Below are 22,478 nucleotides of genomic sequence, written 5' to 3' on the forward strand. Positions count from 1 at the left end.
AGCTCTCCCTGCTCAGTTCTGAGGGAGGAGTAACAAGGAATGAACTTCTAAGGCGAGTGAAACTAACACTTCACTCATTTACCACCAGTCTGTAATGGAAGCTGCTCTTCACAGGAAGTTTACAGAAAAGATACGGCTGATATGCTAAATTGGAAAAAAATGTGCACAGGTGTGCTTTTTTTTATGCTGAAAAACCTGCTTGTAAATGATCAATTTAAAAACCAAATGTAATTTAAATCTAACAGGAGTCTTGCTTACTGCAAATCCTTTTGTGTGGCAAATCATGGCTTCTTAAATTGCTTGCCTGTTGAATAAGCAATTTTAGACTTGACTTTTTTGGTTTTGTTTTTTAATAAATTGCTGCTGGAGTTCTCTCTTCTCTTCCCTAGGAATACCTTTTGGAATTACTTCTGAGAGGCTGACTTCCTTTGCTAGTGATAGGCCAGCTTCTCTCTCCCCCAGACACACTACTTCAGTTCCAGATAATTATCCAAAATATGTCGGACAAAAATATGTTTCATGTCACCCACATACCAGTACTCCTCCCAAATGTTTTCCCCTGGAGGCTTCCTTGTTGATTTCTTAGTTGAAATGAACCTATTCGGAGTCTGTTCAGAAAGGACACAAGAGACAAACATCCTTTCAGTGCTAATCAATGTCAGCAGCCCTGACTGGTAGGTGATAGTTGATAAACAGGAGTGCAGTTTTGCTTTTCCAGAACTTGGATTCCTCAGCAAGTAGATGTAAGCCGGGCAAACTGCAGAAGCTTAGCCATTTTTCTGAATTAATGATTCTTGTCTCCTTCCAGCACTGATGTATCAAAATGTCCCCTTACATTAAAGAAGAGATAAGTAAATGTGTATTAGATAGGACAAAGAAAAAGGATCAGGAAAATGTTTTCAGAAAAGAGGGACCTCCCATTTATATAAATAATTTAGGGAGAAGGGACATGCTAGAAAAAAAATAATGACTGCTCAGCTCAGGCAGATTGCCATGGAAAAAAATTCAGGGAAGATATTTGGAGCGTTTAGGTTTTGGCAAAGAGCCCAGAGAATTTGTGGTGACATGAAGAGCTGTGTTCTGTGTTCCTTCATTTCTCCTTTCCTTTCCCTCCCTAACTTCCTCTGTTCCTTCCTTCCTTCCCTTCCTTTCTTCCTTCCTTATTGAGAGCCTACTATAACTAGGAATAAAAAATTGGCAGTGGCCAAAACCGGTTTGGCTCAGTGGATAGAGCGTTGGCCTGCGGACTGAAGGGTCCCAGGTTCGATTCCGGTCAAGGGCATGTACCTGGGTTGCGGGCACATCCCCAGTGGGAGGTGTGCAGGAGGCAGCTGATCGATGTTTCTCTCTCATTGATGTTTCTAACTATCTCTCTCCCTTCCTCTCTGTAAAAAACCAATAAAATATATTTTTAAAAAAATTGGCAGTGAACAAAGCAAATGTGGTTACCGAGTAGTGTGGGGGTAGAGGAGGCTAGGGATCCACTCTCAGGATTGTGCAAGAGTAATGCTAAGTAAAACTTTCTCAGAACTTGTCCCAGCTAAGATAGTCTGTGAGCCTCAATGAGCTAGAGGTGGAAGTTCAAGGAAATGGACAAGAAGGGTCACTTCTTTACATGCACCTATTCAACTCTAGTAGTTCTGCTGCTACGACTCAGTTTCCCTGAATCCCTGCCCCCTACTTCATCAACTTTATTGGTGCTTTCTCAAGAACAAGGAGTCTCTGAATATTATTGCCTGTTTTGATAAAATACAAACTTCCCTATTATCTAGTCAAGACCTCATCTCTTGGTGGAAACTCCTGCTTAGAGCTGAATGCATGGATGGATATAGAAAGGAAGTGGAAAGGGCTTGACCCAGGCCTTGGCCCAGGCTCCCTATGCTAGGAGCAAATCAGACTGTACTGCCTTAGAGCCTCTGCACGTTTCTTGGTTCAGCACAGTTCAGAATACAAGGCACCATTTCATTAGAAACTTTCACTTTTCTGGGCCTTTTTTAGCTAACCTAGACATGGTATGGGGAGACACACCAGAACAAGCAGCTAGGTTTTTGCTTTCTGCATTAGACACTTAGCCTGGAAGGCAACAAGCCTGGTGTCTGCAGATGGCTTGAAGAGACAGAAAGAACCTCTGTCACCTGGAGCCCAGAGATGACATGAAAATGGATAGTTGCTGCTAGGAGGGTCATGGCCCAGGCTTATAAGAACATCCTGGGGGATTATGATGATTATGATTTTCTGTGTTATTCCTGAGCTCAGTTGAGCCTTCCAAGCCACACTCTGCAACTTTAGTTGAGACACATACCCCAAACCTCACAGGTACCCCTTTTAAAAATAACATTTCTGCAATCTGAATTCTGCCAGGTCCAATGGGTGACAGATGTTCTACCTGCATCATCTCATTCAATCCTTGTAAAAACCTCATGATGAAAGCACTATCAGCATTTTCAATTCACAAATATGGAACCTAAGACTCAAAGAGATAAGAATTCACTTTTCCTTATGCAGTTGTCCTCCGTATTAATGGGGGATATATATATATACTATGTTCTAAGACACCGAGTGGATAGTACCAAATCCTATATATATATATATATATATATAATGTTTTTTCCTATATATCCATACCTATGATAAAGTTTAATTTATAAATTAGGCACGGTGAGAGATTAACAACAATAACTAATAAAGTAGCACAATTATAATATACTGTAGTAAATTATGTTAATGTGGCATTATTAAGTAAAGTAAGGGTTACTTGAACACAAGCACTGTGATACCATGGCAGTCAATCTGATAACTGAGACTACTAATGACTAATGGGGAGGATAGTGTACACAGTATGGATACACTGGGCAAAGGGATGGTTCACATCCCAGGCGGGACAGTGTGAGATACTGTGAGATTTCAACATGCTACTCAGAGCAGTGAGCAATTTAAAACTTAATTGTTTATTTCTGGAGTTTTATATTTAATACTAGAGGCCTGGTGCATGAAATTCATGCACAGGTAGGGTCCCTAGGCCTGGCCAGCAATCAGGGCCGATCAGACTCCCTGACTCCCCACCTTCCCACCTCCTCTTTCCCTCCCTCTCCCCCTCAGTGCCCCGCTCCCCGCTCCCGCCGCTGTTCACCCACCATGTTCCACGCCGCTCCCTATTGGTCAGTGCACATCATAGCGATCAATCAAACTCCTAGTCTCCTGGTCGAACTTCCGAGGGGACACTTTGCATATTAGCCTTTTATATATATAGATTTTTGAACTGTGGTTGATCACCGGTAACTGAAACCATAGAAACTGAAGTCACAGATAAGAGGGCACTACTATATTAGTCACTTACTTATCTCTGGGTCACTCTCACCTTCCCTGAAGAGTTTAGATCCTGTCTCACTGTCACTCTCCCAAAATTACTACTGTTGTTTTTTTTGGTGGTTTCAGTATCTAGGAAGATAACCCTCCCACTACCCTACTTTCTCATTTACTTGATATCTTTTCTAATGACCTATTCTCAACAGTAACTCTACCATTTATTCTCTTAGTTATTTCTAGTACATCCATGATCCTAGCATCAGGTCTCTCTCTCTCTCTGATCACTGCCTCCTATATGTTCAGCTCACTCCCTCTGAGACCTGAACTCCAGCAGTCTTTTGATTCCACCAAACCTCCAAGCCATTGACCATATTACCTTTTCACTGGTTTTCATTTCTCTTAGATCCCTGTCTCCCTCCTTGCAGAGCTTATAGAGGCAGTCCTCTGGTTACATCGGACTCAAGGTATGTCATTTTGTGGTTACCTCACCATCTCCCATTTACAGTATTTATAAAAAAAAGTTCTGTCATTTTGACATATGTACATATGTGCTTTATGTTTTTTTTATTATTTATTTACCATGAGTAAAGGTCAGGAATTGTTATCTTTCTTTTAAATTTTTTTTACTGTTTCACTTCATTACTGCTGTGTATGTGCTCCATGTGAGTGACATAGGTGCATATATAGGTGGGTTCCAACTTATGGTGAAAATTGCGTTACGTCATGCCATAAGAACGGATCTCCGGCATAACCCGAGGACCTAGTGTATTTTATGGGCAATTGTTATAATCGTCCCTGCATACATTATGAAATCTCTTGTCCTCCTCTTATTTCATACTCCTCCCTGGATAAAAGACTGTCTCTGGTTGAGTTTAACTGTTTCTGCCTCTGCACAGTAAATGTGGCAGAAGAACTCACAACTGCACTGATAGGCATGTTGTAAACTCACTATCTACAATCTTAGGTAGGCTTGAGTGTTCCTGGGCAATTTACTCTCCCTCTTTCCTAAATAAGCATTTCATACCTTCCCCTCTCCTCAGTCTTCTAGCACTTCCTCCCTCCCTTAACTTTCAGATAAGGACCTTTCCTTTTCTACTTGGAAAATAAAGTCACCAGAAGAGAATGACACATGCTTACACCATCACACATTCTACCGTCATGCATCTATATTCATGGACTCTGTTTTTCCTTTTCTTACTGTGGATGAACTGCGCCAACACCTTTCTAGGGTCAGCTCCTCCACTTGTGTGCTGGATATCATCCCTATGCCTACTCCTGCAATGTGGCTCCTGCAATCTTCCTTTCTCTTTTCTACATTGTCAGTTTCTCCCTTTCTCTACTAGCTTAGTATACAAACATGCTGCTGTTCTCTTAACACATTTCGTACCGCTCAGGAGTGTTCTCGTGTTTCGCATGCCATCTGTTAAGGACCGCTCACGAGTGTTCTTGTTTTTCACGCCCATGGAAAAAGGAGTGAATCTAGATACTTATGTAAATTTTGTTTGGTCCCTCTTCATACTGTTTTACGCAGTACCATACGTTAAAAAAGTACTAGGAACTTTAATTGTTTGTTTTTGTAAATAAAAATGTTATAATTATTGAAAAACAACACCTAAAGTGCATTATGATGATTTAAATAACGTGCAGTTTGCCCAAAAATGTGCGGGCCCTGGCGTATGTCTTAGAGATTTCTGTGCGGTACGCAATGTGTTAAAATGGAATTTCTCTTGATCCCAATTCCCTTTCCAACCACTGCTCTACTTTTCTGTTCCATTTTATAGAAAATTCCTTGAGTTGTCTACACTAAGTATTTCCAATTGCCCTCCTTGTAATGTTTCTTATGCCATTTAATAAGACTTTCTCATCTATACCCACTGCCTCCACTGAGACTGGGCTTATCAGTCACAAGTGACTTTCATGTTGCTAAATCTAATGGTTGGTTCTCTCTCAGTGCTCATCTTACATGACTTACCAAGTTCTTGGACATAGCTGATCACTTCTATCTCCTTGATACAAGTTCTTTACCTGGCTTCCAGCACACCATACTCTTCTGTGTTTTTCTTCCTGAATGATTACTTTTTGCATTTGTTTTTGATTCATTCTCATATCCCTGATGTCTTCATTATGGAATGCCCAAATATGTGCCCAGTCCTTTGAATTCTATTTTTATCCATTTACACTAATTGCCTTAGTAGTCTTATCTAAGATTATAAGATACCATCTATATGCTGATGACTCCAAGATTTATATCTTTAGCCCAGCATTTTTTTCCTGAACTCAGCTCATGTATCTAATTGCCAACTTGATATTTCCAGTTGGATTCTAAATAAGCTTTTCAGACTTAATCAAACTAACTCTGGATCTAGTATGTTCCACCTCATTTAGTTTTCCCCACTGGTCAAAACAATCTTGGATTTATCCTCGATGCTTCTATTACTCTCATATCCAACATATAGTTCAGTAGCAAGTCCTGCTAGCTCTAATATATATTTATTAGAGGCCTGGTGCAAGGATTCATGCACCAGTGGGGTCCCTTGGCCTGGCCTGTGGGGATCAGGAGAAGCCGGCAGTCCAACATCCCCTGAGGGGTCCTAGGGTGTGTGAGAGGGCACTCTGCAAAGTTGCTGCTGCTCAGTAGCTCCTGCGTTGAGCATCTGCCCCCTGGTGGTCAGTGCATATCATAGCTACCAGCTGAACAATGGAATATTGTTCAGTTGGCCGGTCGCTTAGCCTTTTATATATATACATGAATCTCTAGCTCCAAATGATATGTTGATATTTATGAATCTGTGGTGCTGAAGCTATTGTTTTGACAACACAAATTTTAAGAAATTGTTAGTTTGCTTGACTTTAGTTAAGACCCCCCAACTCTCAAACATTTTCAAAGCTACTGTCAAACTTAGAAAAGAGGGAGAAGCTTATTACTCTCATTGGTCAAAAGTTAAAATTAATTTTTCAGATGGATGCTGTGGAGACACCCACACAATACAGGATAATTAACACTCAATCCTCAAGGGAGACCTTAGAAATTAGATTTAAAAGGAGTGTGGGCCTCCAATCCATTCCCCTTTTTCTCCCTTCAGAGACCCAGTTATAGAGAAGGAATGTTCATTGAAAGCACCCATTGAAGTACAAAGGGAGATAAATTACCATAAGTTTGCATGCTGTCAGCCTGGGAGGTTTTGACATTCAGGTTGAGTTTACGAAATAATTACAATAACAGTTTACAATAAAAGTGTTCTGAATACTCCAATATTTCTTTAAGTGTTCACAATTACCCTTTAAAGCTGGTAGTATTATTATTCCTAAATAATATGAGGACTGAGAATTGACTATTAGATTTAGCAATTTGGAGGTCATTGGTCACCTTGATGGGAGCACAAGGTGACCAATTTGGGAGAGTGGAAGCATGACTGGTGAGGATTAGAGAACTGGGAGAGAGAATTGGAGCCAGTTACATAGACAACTCTTTTGAGGAGCTTTATTGCAAAAGAGGCAGAGAAATGGTAAGTAACAGATTAGAGAAGTGTTTGGTTTTATTCCCCTCTTACCACCCCTCTTCCTTCCCTCCCTCCCCACCTTCTTTCTTCTGATGGGGGAGAAACCACATATTTTATATGTTGATGGGAATTTTTCAGTGGATAGTTTTGCTGATCCCTGTGTATGATATCAGCAGATCATTATATTAATCCAGCAAGTAGTTCAATAGCATATGACAGACGATTTGAATAGTCTATATCAGGGGTCCTCAAACTTTTTAAACAGGGGGCCAGTTCACTGTCCCTCAGACCGTTGGAGGGCCGGACTATTAGTTTAAAAAAAAAACTATGAACAAATTCCTATGCACACTGCACATATCTTATTTTGAAGTAAAAAAACAAAATGGGAACAAATACAATATTTGTACTTGCATGTGGCCCGCTGGCCGTAGTTTGAGGACCCCTGGTCTATATACATAGGAATGAATTTAGATAGAACCATATGTGGTTTATCTATAGTAGGAGGAAGTTCAAATATGTGGTGAAGATGCTAGCATTGGTGGTGGGGTTTTAGACATTTTTTTCCTATTGCTCAGTGTTTTTTTGTGTGTGTTTTTTTTTTTCAGTGAAATAGGAAGAAAAGTTTTCAGTTGAGAGTAAAAATTGGAGAGGAGGTGATAGAAATTTGAGGAGAGGAGGTCTGAAATAATTTTAGGAGAATTTTAAGAGTGAGTGGATTAGGAAGACGGTATGCTTGCTGGAGAACAATAACAACCCATTTGAGGTTCATGGTCAGAAATTTAAAATGAGACTAGCTGCTCTGGCAGGTGTGAGTCAGTTGGTGGGAGCATCATCCTGTATACCTAAAGGTTGCCTATTTGACCCCCAGTTGGGACGCGTGCAGGAGCCAACTGATAGATTTTTCTCTCACATCGATGTTTTTCTCTGTTTCCCTCAAATAAATGAATGAAAGAAAGAAAGAAAGAAAGAAAGAAAGAAAGAAAGAAAGAAAGTTAAATAAATAAGACTGTCCCAAATGGTTGATGTTTTCTAACACATTCATGGTGCTGGCATGGAAGAGGTAGAGAATTAGATTTTACCAGGATTGTATTTTTGCTAAAGAATACACCATATCAAGAGAGGGGCAGAGGAATTGAGCTGTATGTGATAAAGATTATAATGATAGTTCATGGAATTGAGGCTGGTATGGAGAGAGTCAGGACTTCTAAGGGAGAAGGAAAGTGGAAAGATGGTTAGAAAAACAAGATCCAATCATATGTTGTCCACAAGAAACCCACTTTAAACATAAGGTTGGCAATTTCTTACAAAACTAAACATACTGTTACAACACGATCCAGCAAATCATGATCCTTGGTATTTACCCAAAGGAGTAAAAAACTATGTCCTTGGTATTTATCCAATGAAGTAAGGAAACTATGTCCACACAAAAACGTGCACATAGATGTTTATATAAGCTTTATTCATAATTAGAAGCAACCAAGATGTCCTTTAGTAGGATAAATAAACTGTGGAAAAATAAACTGGCACATCCTGACAATGGATATTGTTCAGTGATAAAAAGTAATGGGCTATCAAGCCAAGGAAAAAGATGGAGGAAACTTAATATATATTACTAAGTGAAAGAAGCCAGTCTGAAAAGGCTGCATAGAATATGGTTTCAATGACATGACATTCTGGAAAGGGCAAAGCTGTTGAAGGCAGTAAAAAGATCAGAGGTTGCCAGGGGTTAGTGGGGAGGGAGTAATGAATAGGTGGACACAGAGGATTTTTTAGGGCAGCAAAACTATTCTGTATGATACTATAATGGTAGATAATGTCATTACATGTTTGTCCAAACCCATGCACAACACCATAGTGAACCCCAATATAAATATGGACTTTGGGTGATAATGATGTGTCAGTGTAGATTCATCAGCTACTCTCTGGGGAGATGTTGATTATGGGGTGGCTGTGCACGTGTGTGAGTTGCGGTATGTGGTAACTCTATACCTTCTGCTGAATGCTGGTGTGAACTGAAAACTTCTCTGAAAAGTCTATTTAAAAAAGAGGTCAGGTTAGTGATTTGGAAGGTAGATCCTGGGGGGAAGCAAAAGATTGACAGAGTTAGGGTATGAGAGGGAGATGGAAAGTTTGAGCAAGAAGTCAGGGAGTAGCCCTAACTGGTTTGGCTCAGTGGATAGAACGTTGGCCTGCGAACTGAAAGGTCCCAGGTTCGATTCCGGTCAAGGGCATGTACCTTGGTTGCGGGCACATCCCCAGTGGGGGGTGTGTAGGAGGCAGCTGATCAATGTTTCTCTCTCATCGATGTTTCTAACTCTCTATCCCTCTCCCTTTCTCTCTGTAAAAAAATCAATAAAATTTATTTAAAAAATAAAAAAATAAACTTATACTTAAAAAAAATAAGTCAAGGAGTAGTATGAGGTGTGATGCCTAGATTATGGAGAGTTTACATTTATTGATCATGACTGTTGTAGGATCATATAGACTTGTGGTGACTAAAGTAGACCACTGAAGGACATGAGTTGATTAAGTTGAGCCAGAGTGTTAAAAGGATGATCTATGTATATATTAGAGTGCCAAGAATTTAAATAGCAGGGACCAAAACCATGGAGAAATGACAGAGTGACCCATTGTTGCAGACTGCAATGATGAGGGTTAATGGGTAATATAATCTGATGAAAAAAGATTTAAAGCTGAGTGCTTTTAGGGAGGTGAGAAAGAGAAAGATTTGGAAGTACTTAGGAACAGCAAGAGAGATACACTGCTCATTCCCATCTGAGTGGTAAGGGGACTGTGGGAGCAAAACCAGCTTCTCTTGAAAGGGCTGTTGGGGAAGTTTGTCCTTCAGGGAACTAGTCTTTAGGAAGACCAAGAAGGTGATGCATTTTCAAGAGGAGAGGCAATGATGGAGATTTTACTGAGGAGGAACTATGATTTCCAGATGGTGAAGTGGGAGGGCGCCTGGAGATGAAGAAAGGAGGTATGAGGATGGAGCAGGATTGGGGGAGTCTTATAGAGAATTGATTTTAGGTTCTGAAGAGTGACTTGGGAGACAGATGGTGATAACATAAAAAGGGATTAGGGCACTTAAATTGTATGTAAGGAGTCAGTGAGGCAAAGTGGGTAAAGTGAAGTGCATAGCACGGTGCTAGGCATGTAGATCATGCTCAATACCTTTTGGTTAAGACAGGAATTTAGAGCCACATCCTGCCCTCCAGTACTCCCTTCTGCATGTCCCGCTACTCAGTTGATGGATGACAAAAGGGAATATTAAGATTTTACACACATGGCTGAGTTTTTATTAATTGTAACTGGAATCACTGAAATAATTAGTGGGTGTCAAATGCTGGGTAAAAACCTGAGCCTAGTGCTCATTATGGCAGATATAAATTGAAAAGCTTCAATCCATGTTTTGTCTTTAATGCATAAACTTGTTTCATTAACCTTTAATAAGCCCATATCATAAGCCCATATCCTGAATTACCATAAAAGGCTAATATCCCTCAGCATTTTTTAGTTGAGTGCCTCAGTCAGATAGCCAGCATTTCTCACCTTGCCTTTCCCAGGGGCATTTAGACAAGCCCCTCTGTCTTCAGAGTCCAGGGTTCTGCCCCGAAGGTGGGGTGGGATAGGGCTGGCTCTCTGCTCCATGACATCTCAAAGGCCCAATTCTTTAACGCAGCCACAGGCTGCCCACTGCCACATTGAGTTTATTATTTGCTCTCTGCAGGAGGCCTTTCTTTTTTCATCCCACACTTCCTGCACCTCTCTATGGGGGTCTCTGTCCTAAGTGTTTCAGGATTTGGGAAAGGTGATTGTATGTGAGCCAGTGGTGATCTTACAAGTTTTCAGCACAGGCGTGATCAGTCTTTACATGAGAAGGATAACTGGATGGTTAGTGCTTGGGCTTTAGAATCAGAGTATCTGAGTTCAAATCACAGCTCTGCTTCATACTGGCTGTGTGATTTTGAGTGTATAATTTAATCTCTCCATGTGTTCTAATCTGTATAATGGGGATGATGATGTTACTTAATAGGGCTGTTTCAAGGAGTAACTAAATGAGATAACCCAATTCACTCACTTAACACAATATATAACAAGTATTAGCGAATGTTATACCTGTTGCTTATATGTTAGTAGAGGGTATAAACATGGAAAATTTCTCTCTTTTGGGGTGTGGGTCTTCAAGTGCCTTTCTAACAAAGCTAATTCAGTGCTCATTGGGTTGAGTTCTACAGCTTCACTTTGCATCATCTCTCAGGTGGAAGGTGCAGGCAGCACAGCAGGGCAGAAACTTGGAGCTTGGGCTGGGAGCAGAGTCCTTGATAATTCACAGTGCAGGTGCAGGCCCCTGGGTACAGAGCCTGAATCTGCAGGTGGCTGCACCGCCTTTCTTAGCCAGGGAGTGCCGACAGTACTGTCTTGATACTTTGATTTCCACCGTGCTTTTTGGTTTACTTTATTGGCAGTTACTGACATTATAATGGGCTCCTTAATCCATCACCATGACATTGTGAAATCCCAGAAGTAGTGGATTGTTCTGCTTGTTGATTTTATAACAAGTCCTCTCTGATGGACTCAGAGGCTTGTCTAAGGAGGAGAGAGACTGTCTTTCAAGGAAACAGAAGAGCAACTCAAGTATTTTATTCCCTAGCTCAGCAAGCATATTTGAGCACCCACTGTGTGCCAGGCACTGGAGATACAGACTTAAATAAAGCATAGTCTTTATCCTTGAGGAACTCAGGGTCTTTCTAGAGAGAATAAGAAGTAAACAGGTAAGGCCCATAAGTGACATAAGTGCCTTGGGACATGCCAGGCCACCCAGATACAGATATGGGGGGCTTGCAAGAGGTGGTGGAGTATAAATTGAGACCTGAGGATGAGTAAAGCTAGCAGGGGCGAGGCACGTGCGGGAGGAGAGGTAACAGGGAATGAACATTCTAAAAAGAAGTATTGGTAAGTGCAAAGGCCCAGAAAGGAGAGAATAGTCACCATGTGGACCCATATAGTTACTAACTACTTTAACCATAGCGTAGTTATGTGCGTAGGTCATGAGCGTTATCCAGTGTTTTACATAAATTCTCACTATTACATGAATGTCGTTATTCATCCAGAGAGAAATTAATGTATATTCTCTCTGTATATCCTTATTCAGATGAAAGATGCTGCTTGGTTCTCTCTTGCTGAGCTCCCAGGAGAGCCTCTCCTTAGCTTTTTGCTTTTTCTGCTGGAACCACAGGAACCAAGATTGGAAGGCAGGTCTGCCTATGTGAGCCTTGCCTCATCCCCATAGCTCTCTGGAAGGCTCCAGGGCTTTCTCCCCTCTCTCTGATTGTTCTCCTCCTCTGTTTATCTATCTCTGTCTCTTCCTCTCCCTCTCTCTCATATACGACACTCTGTCATCATAGGTCAGTGTGAGTCAATGAAAAATGAATCAGGGCCGAAACCGGTTTGGCTCAGTGGATAGAGCGTCGGCCTGCAGACTGAAAGGTCCCAGGTTCGATTCCGGTCAAGGGCATGTACCTGGGTTGCGGGCACATCCCCAGTGGGAGATGTGCAGGAGGCAGCTGATCGATGTTTCTCGCTCATCAATGTTTCTAACTCTCTATCTCTCTCCCTTCCTCTCTGTAAAAAATCAATAAAATATATTTTAAAAAAAAGAAAAAAAAAAAAAGAAAAATGAATCAGGAATGGTTGCTGCCCTCATGGGACCGATAGACCAGAGGAAAAGAAGAAGGTCCTACAGCTCCATGATAGGGTGATTGCTTCAAGCTGCAACTCAGAAAATCAGCCAGGCTGTATGAATTGAAAGAGAAAGAAGGACCCTCAGGAAGCCCCATGGTTCACTTACATAGAAGCAGGCCCACCCTTGCCCTGCCTTCCTGCCCTGCCCCCACGTGGAGTTAGCCTAAGCATGTTTGATTGGTTTCTATACCCATTAGAATGGTAGAGAATATTAAAACATAGACTGTCATAGTTACTACTACTTTTGGTTATCATTTATTAAATGCTTATTATGTGCCAGGCCCAGAGCTAAATGCTTTATATATTTAGCTCATTGAGTTCTCATGACAAAACTAGGAAGTAGATACTATCATCATTTCTCTTGTATAAACAGGGGACTGAGGCCCAGAGACTTCAGTGGCAGCTGGGATTTGAACTTGGGTATGGCTAACTCTAAATTAAGTTAAATGAATTTATTTATTTATTTATTTATAATCCTCACCCAAGGATATTTTCCCATTGATTTTTAGAGAGAATGGAAAAGAAAGGGAAAGACAGAGAGAAAAACCAATGTGAGAGAAACACATCGATTGGTTGCTTCCTGTACAAGCTCTGACCAGGGCCTGGGCTGGGGAGGAGCCTGCAACTGAGGTACATGACCTTGACTGGAATTGAACCCCGGACCCTTTGGTCCACAGGCCGATGCTCTATTCACTGAGCTAAACTGGATAGGGCTCCAAATTTTATAATCCTAACACTGGGAAGTACTCCTCTGATAAAAATATCAATTTCCCTGGTAAGTGCTCAAAAACCCCAAGCACCACGCTAAGGGGCAGCTTCAGAGTCCTTCTTGGTGAAGAGGAATAGAGAGATGATGCCTGTTGTTAAGAGGCAGAAGTGCTGAAACTGTGAAAGGCAATACCCCACATCTACTACACTCAGGAGAAAGCCAGGGAGCTGAGGCTGGCTGAACTCAGACCCGCACTGAGTTTGACCCGCACTCAACAAGTTACCAGCAGGTGTGCTGGCAATCAAAGTGTCAGAGTGGAAGTCATTCTATTTCTCCCAAGGCTCTAAGCCTCTTATCAAAGGGTCTGTCTGTCTATTCCCCCACTCCCTTTTTGTTCTTATGACTCCCATCAGGGGGTCATCCTTCTCTATTCTATAACAGATTCCCCTGCCTCATCCAGGATCACTGTCCTCATGTAAGAAGTCAGGGGAAAGGGAGGGAAACAAAGGGTTTGCAGTTTCTTCCCTGAAGTGGCTGGGGGACCTTGCAGCTTATTCTGCAGCTAGAGAAATTAAGCCTGGCGGGATGAGGTGGCATTTTGTGTACCAGCGGAATTCCTAAGGGGACTGTATGGTGACTGCTGTTCACGGTACACTGCTTTTAGCAAGCATTTTGGGGTCTGTTTGTTCTGGTGGAGCTGAAGCATACAATATAGCTGCAGAGGAGCTCTGAATTAACAACACCCTATTCTTGGATCCTTCCAAAACTTTGACCCACAAGCACACCTAACCCACTTTGGTGCATGGATTGGCTCGTGGAAGAACTCATGTGTTCATTGATCATTACTTCATTAAGCAACAAAGATAAATAAAGATCTATCATGTGCTGAGCACTGTGCTAGGGCCCTGGAGAAACAATGAAGAGGGAGGCAGACATGATTGCTGCTCTCCTGGAGCTGGCAGACCAGAGGGAATGGCAGACAGGAGGTCCTACTACAAAGTGTAATGAGGAACTCTCCTTTTTGTGCAAATTAGACCTGAGTTTCTTTACATCCAATCTCATAGCAATTTCTGGGAAAACATTTTCTTTCAAATAAACCCGATTAGTAAGCAGCAGAAATAGTATGAGCCTATTAGCTTGAAAGCTTGAGCACTTTCCAATAATCCACCCTTAAAAGGATGTTCCACTCAGTTCAAATTGAGCTTATTGAACCTTCTGTGTTCTAGAAGCTGTGCCCAGCACTGGAGATGCAAGGAGTGAGATGTGGTCACTGCCCACTATGGGGGAGGTATCACATGACCCAACTGTGTGAAAGTATGAGGCAGTGCTAGTCACTTATTCAATAAATAGTCATTGAGTGCCTGCTCTGTGCCAGGCACTGTTCTAAATCTTTGAGATAGAGCCATAAGCAAAACAGACAGAAGCTTATGCAGATTGCTATTTTCTAATACAAGGTTATGTAGGAACTCCCCGAGGACATGATTTTGGATAGAGAGTTGAAGGAGGTGAAGGAGGGAGCTAAGAAGGTTTTTAAAGTCGAAGAATGTCATGGTCTGATTGGCACCTTGGTGGACGGGGGAATATTGTGGCCTGGATGTGGGGTCAAAGTGGGAGCTGTTGTAGTCATTTGGTCAAGTGCAATGTTGGTAGAGATGCAGGGATAGAAATGGATTAGGGAAGTAAGTTTTAATACCAACATGATTTAAGGTACAGAGAGAAAGTCAGAGTTCATTATGTGGCATGCTTGGACAGGAAATTTTGGAAGGAATTTCTAGAAAAACACTGGAAGGAAATTCCCTGAAATGTTAACATATGTTGGCTTACAGATAATTTTTCTTATACGCAAATTCATTTTCTACATTGCAAATATAATCACAAAACATTTTTGAGTGTTATGGTATTTAAACCTGTTTGTTTTCCTTTGGACAAAGTTTGCTGAACCCTTAAATCTCAATCTTGGAGAAGGGTATCACCCTTCATGCTGTCTTGGCCAGGGCTGCAGTCTTCTCTGCTTGATGTTTGATAACTTTGTTGGTTTTTAAAAATATATCAAATGAAAAGAAGATTGACAAAGTTTCAGAGCTATTGTGACCTATATATCTTATTTGCATTAACTATATATTGTGAAAACATTTCAGAGAAACTCTAATTTAGAATTGGCATCACCGGATATCATAACCTTCCAGAGGATATGTCATGACTCACCTCATTATGGATTTAGAATAGTAAATGTTGAGAAACTAAGATGGCGGCATAGATAAACACTGGGAAATTGTCGCCTCACACAACAATTGAAAAATACCGCAAAGGACAGAGCAAACATCATCCAGAACAACAGGAAGGCTGGCTGAGTGTAAATTCTACAACTAGAAGAAAAGAAAAGCACGCTGAGAGCCAGAGGAGCTGCGGAGGTGAAGTGCAGAGGTACGGCGGAGGCTCGCGCGCGCACGGGAAGGGGTGGCACCTGAGGACGCGGCTGTCTTTTTGAATCACAAGCTCCCGACTGCGCTGAACTCCGGTTCCAGCAAGTCTCTGGGGACCCAGGTCTCATACGGGGAGAAGCTGGTCTGTCGGGCAGCGGGCGAACTTGAGGGCGGCTTTCCCTCAGAGGTGCTTGCAGCCATTACCGGGACACTGAGACGCGCGACTCCGGGCGCGGAGAATCAGCCATAGCCTCTTTCTCCGCCCTTTGACTCCCTGAGACCCCGCCCCACCCAGGCTGCGGCAGAGGCTTTTGCATGTGAATGTACCTAACTGCAGCCGAGCCAGGCAGACCCGGAACTTCCAAGAGAAGACCCAAGGCCCCGCAGCGGCTTGCATTGCTTCACAGCTGAGCCTCTTCGTGGCTCCTGCTGTGTGGCCTCAGGCAGAGGCGGAATTAGCACCTCCTTAGATCCAGGAGCCACTGTACCCGGTGGTCAGAGGGGGACCATCCAGATTGCAACTCCTCAGATCCATAAGGGACACACTCAGGGAGCAGACTCAGTGAGCACCAAAGCCCCACTGAAGCAAGTCTTGCCCCAGAAGGGTGTCTTCAGCACAGAAGTTCTCCCACTTCAGACACAGCTGATTCTCACAGCCAATTGGCCTGGAGGTCAATTCCTCCCAGTGATCCTACAACAACCAAGGCACCAAGAGTGCACCAAGAGTGTCCACCCCAGGTAACTGGGGAGGCTGAGCCACTGGGCCCTACAGGACACCTGGAGCGCAGGCCACTCTATCAACACAGGGAAGCAGCCAAAATGCGGAGACAAAGAAACAGGTCACAAATGGCAGAAATGGAGGAAAGCAAACGACTGGATATAGAGTTCAAGGCCACGTTTATAAGGTTTTTCAAGAATTTTATGGAAACCGCCGATAAATTTAATGAATCCCTCAATGAGTATAGTGAGACCATGGAGGACATGAAAAAGGACCAACTAGAAATTAAGCATACACTGACTGAAATAAAGAATAATTTACAGAGATCCAACAGCAGACAAGAGGATCCCAAGAATCAAGTCAAAGATTTGAAATACAAAGAAACAAAAACTACCCAACCGAAAAAGAAAAAAGAAAAGAGATTCCAAAAATATGAAGATAGTGTAAGGAACCTCTGGGACAACTTCAAGCGTACCAACATCAGAATTATAGGGGTACCAGAAGGAGAGAGAGGGCAAGATATTGAAAACCTTTTTGAAGAAATAATGACAGAAAACTTCCCCTACCTGGTGAAAGAAATGGACTTACAAGTCCAGGAAGCGCAGAGAACCCCAAACAAAAGGAATCCAAAGAGGACCACACCAAGACACATCATAATTAAAATGCCAAGAGCAAAAGATAAAGAGAGAATCTTAAAAGCAGCAAGAGAAAGACAGTCAGTTACCTACAAGGGAGTACCCATTCGACTGTCAGCTGATTTCTCAACAGAAACCATGCAGGCCAGAAGAGAGTGGCAAGAAATATTCAAAGTGATGAATAGCAAGAACCTGCAACCAAGATTACTTTATCCAGCAAAGCTATCATTCAGAATAGAAGGTCAGATAAAGAGCTTCACGGATAAGAAAAAGCTAAAGGAGTTCATCACCACCAAACCAGCATTATATGAAATGCTGAAAGGTATTCTTTAAGAAGAGGAAGAAGAAAAAGGAACTCTTACCATTTGCCACAGCATGGATGGAACTGGAGAGCGGATAAATACCACAGGATCTCACTCATTTGTGGACTATAATGAACAACATAAACTGATGAACAAGGACTGATCCAGAGACGGAGAGGCATTGATTGGAATGTTGGGCCTTGGAGGGAAGGTAGGAGAGGGTGGGGGCAAGGTGGAAAGATCAACCAAAGGACTTATATGCAAGCATATAGGCCTAACGAATGGACACGGACAATGGGGGGGTGAGGGCATGAGCGGGGGGGTGGGGTGGTAGAGGGTACACATATGTAATATCTTAATCAATAAAAAATATATGGAAAAAAAAAGAATAGTAAATGTTCATGAGACAAGTTTTGAAGAGTACTTATAGCACAACATATGTATAGAAGTAATTTTTTAACATTTTCTCCTGATCACTGAAAATGCTATTAAGAGACTAGATGACAAAGTAGCAATTAGAAAAATGTAGAGCCCTGATGATTATAAAACAAAAACCAAAGTTAGGCAAATCAGTACAGTAGTGCCCCTTTCCATGAGGAATCATTTCTAAGACCCCTGAAGGCCTGGATGGTACTGAAACCTATATATACTGTGTTTTTTACTACACATACATACCTATGATAAAGTTTAATTTATAAATCAGACACAGTAAGAGATTAACAAAAATAACTAGTAATAAAATAGAACAATTAAAAAATATGCTGTGATGAAAGTTATGTTAATTTGGTCTCTCCCACTCTCTCAAAGTATTTTATTGTATTGTACTCAAGTTTTCACTCAAATGAAGAACTTTACAGCTTCTCTTTGGCATATCTGAATGCCAGCATCACTAGTTTTGTGCTTTGGGGCCATTATTAAGTAAAATAAAGTTTACAGGAGCACAATCTCTGTGATATAGCAACAGTTGGTCCCATAACTGAGATGGCTGCTAACGGACTAATGGGCAGGTAGTGTATACAGTGTGGATACACTGGGCAAAGGGATGACTCACCTTCTGGGCAGGACAGAGCGGATAGTTCACAATTTCCTCATGCTACTCAGAATGGTGATCAATCTAAAATTTATGAATTGCTTATTTCTGGAATTTTCCATTTATTGTTTTCAGACCGTGGTTGACTGTGGTGACTGCAGAAAGTGAATTTGCGCATAAGGGGGGATATACTTATGATGTATCAGAATGCTCCATTCTTTCCACTTTGGTGCCTCTGTCCATTGTGTTCCCAAGCCTGGACTGATGCTCCTCTTTGCCTCCTCTAAGAAACCCTAACCCTTCCTCAGATCAGCTTGAAGGTAACTGCAGGATGACTTTCCTTATGTCCCTGGGGAAACCCACTGTTTCATGCTCCAGAACCCCATAGCATTTTTCTTTTCCCCACAGCGTTTTGTTCTTAGGGCCCAATAGCCCTGTCAAAGTGCTGTTTGTATTTTTGACATTTTCATACTTAACTAATCATTTGTATATTGCAGCCCAGGACCTGCCACATTACAGGACTTAATAAATTTGCATAAAATCACTTAGTACATATACTCTGATTTAAGAATTTTATTTGTAGGAGGCTGAGGAGCAAGTAAGTGCTGGAATGGCTATCAGGGAATTGATGTAGGAACAGCAAGGAGGGTATATGGGACTCTAAGAGATGTCTTGAAGCCAAAGCTGACTGATGGAGGCTCATTATATTGTGCATAGACAACTACAGTAAGTTTCTAAAAGTCTCAGAAGACATGAGTAAAAGATAAGTGATTACATTTAAATAAGTTCAAATGTAATCAGGAAAATCAGATTCTAGCTTCTTGCCTAAACTAATTTATCCAGTGTATTACTGAATAACACTTGGAAGTAGGATTCTATGTGCCTACTTTGTAAATATGAAAAAAGAAGACTGAAGCTTTGACATGATTTCATCTATATATATATATATCCACAGCTTCCACTGCTATCTATATGCTGATGATTCCCAGGTTTTTACCTCCAACCCCAACTTGTATACTAAGGAGCTGATTTAAATATTCATCTGCCAAGTGGCCATCTACACTGGTAAGTCCTGCACACAGAAGGAAGACTACACTTTGCTGATTAATCATTTAACCACTCTAGTCTCTTCTTCATCTGTAAAAGGGGAATAACAATCCTTTTGTAAACCTCAACTTAGATGTTCTTTATCAAAGTGCTCAATAGAAATGAGGAGCAAAAAGGGCTAGATACATAGGAACTCATGTAAAGATTACTAGTCTAAGTACCTGGTTTAATGAATGAGGAAGAGGAGCTTCAGAGCAGTGAGTGACTGGGCCAAGGTCACCTGACAGTTCATGGTGGAGCCTGGTCTCCTCACTCAGTGCCTTTCCTTCTGCTTTGGGAGCCCCCCCTGTCAAGGCCCCATCCTAGCATTGCTATGATGCCATGTCTCCAGGGACATATGCCATATCCTGGGGAGAGTGAGACCATAAGGCTCCAAGCTATTTGGTTTCCTCAAGTCATCTCTTATGATTACCATGAGAACACTCATCAAATATTTCCTTTAGGTCAGGGGTGGGGAACGTCAGGTCCCCGAGCCACCTAAGGCCCATGAAATAATTTTGTCTGGTCCTGCCAAGGCATTAGGGGTGAGTTAATTAAATGTTTGACTAAATATAGCAGGCTAATTTTTAAGCTGATAATTTTTTGTATGGCTCCTGAATGATGTTATAAATATCCCAATGGCCCTTGGCAAAAGAAAAGGTTCCCCACCCTGCTTTAGGTGAAGAAAAGATCCAACTTTCTTTGATGTCTGATTTCTAAATTGGTAATCTGAGATGAGATGCCATTTGGTGGTGGGGGGATTCTTGCTCCTAGTTGTTTTTTTTTTTAGTTGAAGTAAAACATTTTTTTTCTTTTCCTGCACATTTACTGGAGCTCATCTCCATATTTATGTTAAAATACCAGTTTTAAGCACATAAAACATCAAGGTTCTGGTATGCTGTGGGAAGGTATTGGGTGAATTCTTTGGAGTACAAACCTTAAGCAAAATGAATACTTACCATGCTCAAAGTCACTAATCATCCAAGAAATGCAAATCAAAACAACAATGAGGTACCATCTCACACCTGTCAGACTGGCTATCATCAACAAATCAACAAACGACAAGTGCTGGAGAGGATGTGGAGAAAAAGGAACATTTGTGCACTGCTGGTGGGAATGCAGACTGGTGCAGCCACTATGGATGACAGTATGGAGTTTCCTCAAAAAACTGAAAATGGAACTCCCATTTGACCCTGTGATCCCACTTCTAGGAATATATCCCAAGAAACCAGAAACACCAATCAGAAAGGATATATGCACCTCTATGTTCATAGCAGCACAATTCACCATAGCTAAGATCTGGAAACAGCCTAAGTGCCCATCAGGAGATGAATGGATTAGAAAACTGTGGTACATCTACACGATGGAATACTATGCTGCTGTAAGAAGGAAGGAACTCTTACCATTTGCAACGGCATGGATGGATCTGGAGAGCATTATGCTAAGTGAAATAAGCCAGTCAATGAAGGAAAAATACCACATGATCTCACTCATTCATGGATAATAGAGACCATTATAAACTTTTGAACAATAATAGATACAAAGGCAGAGCTGCCTCAAACAGATTGTCAAACTGTATCGGGAAGGCCGGGGAGGGTTGGGGGGCAGGAGGGAGGGGGGTAAGAGATCAACCAAAGGACTTGTATGCATGCATATAAGCATAACCAATGGGCATAAGACACTGGGGGATAGGGGAGGCAAGGGGACTGTCAAGGGCCGGGGGGGGGGGGGCGGGTGGTGGGGTGGGGAAAGGACACATATGTAATACGCTTTGTAATACTTTAAGCAATAAAAAAAATAAAATAAAGAATACATTATCAATTAAAAAAAATGAATACTTACCAGAGAAGATTGTTATCAGAAAGATTCTTAGGCCACTGTTTTCAAAGTATGTAAAAGAAGCTGGAAAGAACTATTAACTAAACAGGCAACACCCTGGTCTTCATCATCCCATAGGTCAGCAACTGCATTAGGTTTCTAAGAATAAAAGCATGATCTATGCCCCCCAGTGCATCCAAGCAACTGTATTATTAGTAAATGTAAAGTGTGTTTTGTTTCTAGGGTGTGTGTGTGTGTGTGTGTGTGTGTGTGTGTGTGTGTGTGTGAGAGAGAGAGAGAGAGAGAGAGAGAGAGAGAGAGAGAGAGAGAGAGAAGTCATTTCAGTATAGCCCTTCTTAATTTTCAAAGCATTTAACCATCAGTAATTAGCAAACCTGTTCTGGAGCCCAGAATAACAAGTCATTATTATTAATTTCACACTGTAGATATGAGCGATAGAGAGGTCCTAATAATATGAAAGGTAATCATGCTACCAAACATTTGGAAAGTCCTTTTGTGTTTGAGAAGTGATAGTATTTAGAAAACTTTAGCTTCAATCATTCTTATGTCACTGTAATTTTAGGACTAGGTTTACAACTTTAGTTTTCTTATTTCTCCAGGGTCTTACATCATACTGCCCATACTGTGATCAGAGACCATACTCTCCAACTCCTGCAGACCTCCTGGGGTACCCAAGAGTGCAGATTGTACTATACCACCTGTCTGTTTTGTGGAGAGCTGATGGATAAGTTCATGGCCTCCTATTGTTCAGGCAATACATGTTTTAAAAGGAAGCCTGTACCAGAATATTCAGTGTTTATTGCAAGTTTCTTATCCTTATACTGTGAGTGTATATCATGCTAGGTACTGATTATATATTTTAGAAATGGAAAATAAAGAGGGAGACACTTAATCCTATATTATAAAAAATAATAATAGGCTAATATGCAAATCAACTAAATAACAGAACGACCAGTTGCTATGACGTGCACTGACCACCAGGAGGCAGACACTCAATGCAGGAGCTTCCCTCTGGTGTTCAGTGTGCTCTCACAGGGGGAGTGCCGATCAGCCAGAAGCTGGGCTCACAGCTGGCAAGTGGAGCAGCGGTGGTGGGAGCCTCTCCCACCTCCGTGGCAGCGCTAAGGCTGTCCAACTGCTGGTTTAGGCCCATTTGCCATGGGAGAGCAGGCTTAAGCCATTAGT

At 41.7% G+C, this 22,478-nt stretch overlaps 1 protein-coding gene across 1 annotated transcript in view; it reads right to left on the reverse strand.

The window, feature by feature from the left end:
• TRPC7 (transient receptor potential cation channel subfamily C member 7) overlaps window positions 1-22,478 on the reverse strand; it is a gene marked incomplete at both ends in the record, with an annotated part of 127,113 nt that overhangs the window by 90,357 nt on the left and 14,278 nt on the right. The window lies entirely within an intron of this gene.

This window comes from Myotis nattereri (assembly GCF_964212035.1).
Source record: "Myotis nattereri genome assembly, chromosome: 5".
Lineage (NCBI taxonomy): Eukaryota > Metazoa > Chordata > Mammalia > Chiroptera > Vespertilionidae > Myotis > Myotis nattereri.